Source organism: Mustelus asterias, chromosome 26, assembly GCF_964213995.1.
Source record: "Mustelus asterias chromosome 26, sMusAst1.hap1.1, whole genome shotgun sequence".
Classification (NCBI taxonomy): Eukaryota; Metazoa; Chordata; class Chondrichthyes; order Carcharhiniformes; family Triakidae; genus Mustelus; species Mustelus asterias.
In genome coordinates, this window is record NC_135826.1 from 6,480,030 (window position 1) to 6,482,726 (window position 2,697).

Sequence of the window (2,697 nt, forward strand, 5' to 3'; positions counted from 1 at the left end):
GATGGGATGAAACTATGTCTGCTGGATATCGAGTTCCATGTGAAATTATTCTGGGTACTCTTAATCCAGTTCTCAACAAATGGGAGATTACCTTGATCAAAGCTGCCATTGTTATTCTAGCAACAATGTGTTATCCCTATCTGTGCCCTTTGAGGTGGACAACCGCATTATTCTCCTCCTTATGGTCCACTTTTTCAATAGAGAGTGGGGAGATAATTTAATTGAAAGTCTGGTTGAAAATAGGGTTTGAGGACGTTTTTAAACCAGCAAATAGTGTGAAGATGAAGGGTTAACAAAGGTGTTCCGGGCTGTGGTGAAAAGATCAAAAGTAGTGGAGTGTAAGGGGCTGTACAATAGGCCACAATCCACAGGGCAATTGTGGAGGTGGGATGAGGAGGTCATGGAGAGCGTCGTAAATTATGATTTTCAATATGATGCGCTAGTGGAGGAAGAGACCCAATGAGGGAGGAAAGAGGCGGTCATTTCTATTTTCTCATAGAAACTTAGTATTTTGATTCTAATCCAAATTTCTTCCATTAACAGCACTATGGGAACACCACATGGACTGCAGCGGTTCAAGAAGGAGGCTCACCACCACCTTCTCGAGAGTAATTGCAGAAGGGCAATAAATGCTGGCCTGGCCAGTAATGTTCATTTCCCATGGAAGAAAAAAATATAACTTTTTTTTGCCGTTAGCTGCTGTGCTGAGCCCTTCCCACTCTCCATCTCAGCTGACACAGGTCTATCCCATGTGGTTATTAAACACATTCTCACCCTTGCAAGCTGAACTAAAACCTTCCTACACAATTTTCAATATTTCTATAGGCCTGATTTTTGTCATGGGGGTCAGAAAATGAGTTTTGGGACTGTTTCTATGTCCCAATCCTGCTCCCGGGAGGAAAGCAATTACAGCCCCTGATTTTCACTTGGGCAACCTCCTAATTGGCTAGAGGGTACGGTGGGTGAGTGATTAACAGCCACAGAGGCAAGAATAGAAGTGGGACGGTGCAATTGAGGGCCCGATTGACTGACAGTGCTGCGGCTTGCTCTTTGACTGTTTCAGTTGCAGCGGCAGTCATGGAGCAAGAAAGACACGCAGGGCTGGAACGTGGGCCAGGGCAGCCCCTTCGTTTTCAGAAGCAGATCTGGAGTTCCTCCTTGAGGCACTGAAGGGGAAGAAGGGGGGGTCCTCTTTCCAGAGGGTGGCAGGAGAAGGCCAAGGAGGCACATGTCGAGGTGGCTGAGAATGTGAGCAGGTTGAGTGGGGTCAGGTGGAACTGGGAGCAGTGCTGGAAAATGTTCAATGACCATATTCGCTCTGGTAAGGTGAGTGCAACAGCAGATCCTCATGAGAGGCCTCTAGGTATTCCCCCACCAGCAGACACACCGGCTGAGGAGCCCCTGAGGCCAAATGATGCTTCTGAGCATGGGAGGAATGTGTTCATAGGGTGCTTACTGACTCATCAGCAAGATTAAGCATAGAATTGCTGAGGGTCTGCATTGGGTACATGCAATGTCTCATGTCAATGAGCCATAGGCATTGGCCATTGAGGCAACAGGGCCCTTTCTCTCTCTCTCTCCTGCCCTTGCAGGAGAAAAGGGTGCAAAACAGAGGAGAGTTTTGCCAGCCAACACATTTTTTTGCCAGCCAACACTGCCACAGAGGGGGGAGCAATGGAGATCGCCAGCGTGGCAGAGTTTGAGGAAGTTGGGAAGGCAAACAGGACATCTCTGATGGAGAAGATGAATAGAAACTAAAATGGATCGATGAAGGTGCTGTGATGCACTCCAGCATGTCCGACAGCATGCGAACGCCTGAGCTGCATTGGGAAACCTCAATGCCATTCAGGCTTCGACTCTACAAGGCTTGTTCTCATGAGCTTGTGGCTCCCACAGGTTCCAATTTGTCGGGGATGGACAGATTTTTGTTCCTGAACCCCGGCAAATGCTGCTAGCAGAGAATCAGATAAAGGCACTCTTACATCTTACAAGTGCACCTACCACCAACTCAGATACAGTTAGCTTAGTGGCTTCTGCACGCATAGATCCAGTGGCACAGGGTGATGAGCACGTCTCGAGTAAGTGAGGGAGGTGAGAGAGGCAGCTGTGGGCAGTCGTTCTTGAAAAATGGAAGGACACAACCATGCTTAGCTGGGGGTGGAATGAAGGGTGACATAGTATCCTAGACTACTGGAGGATGAAGGCGTGATGGCAGCTGCCAGGAAAGTGAGCAGAGATATGCAGGAAGCTCTTGTGGTTGCAGACCAGCTGAATACTGAGGGAGTGGAACCCCTGAATCTTACTGGGCAGCCATTTGGTCCCTTGATGGTCACATGGGTGCAATCAATGATGCCTTGAACGTGTGGGAATTCAAAGATGAAGGCAAAACCCATCTGATCTTAGAAAAGAGCCAGAGGCAAAGACATTGAAAGTTACAATGACTTTCATGGCCAATGGCAAATGGTGCCCAAACCTCTGTGGCCACCTCCTAGATAGTCATAGTTTCCAGTGTCACTGGTACTCCAATATCTCCCAAGAAACTCGGCCTTCTCTGGTAGATCCAAGCAGACGCTATGGCCTCCTATCCCCAAGATGGCGCTGGAGCAAGGCGACTTCTTGCAAGCTGTGCTCAGCATACCTTCTAATTCTATTTTTTACTCTCGTTCTTTGTCTATGCTATAACATTCTGCACTCTCT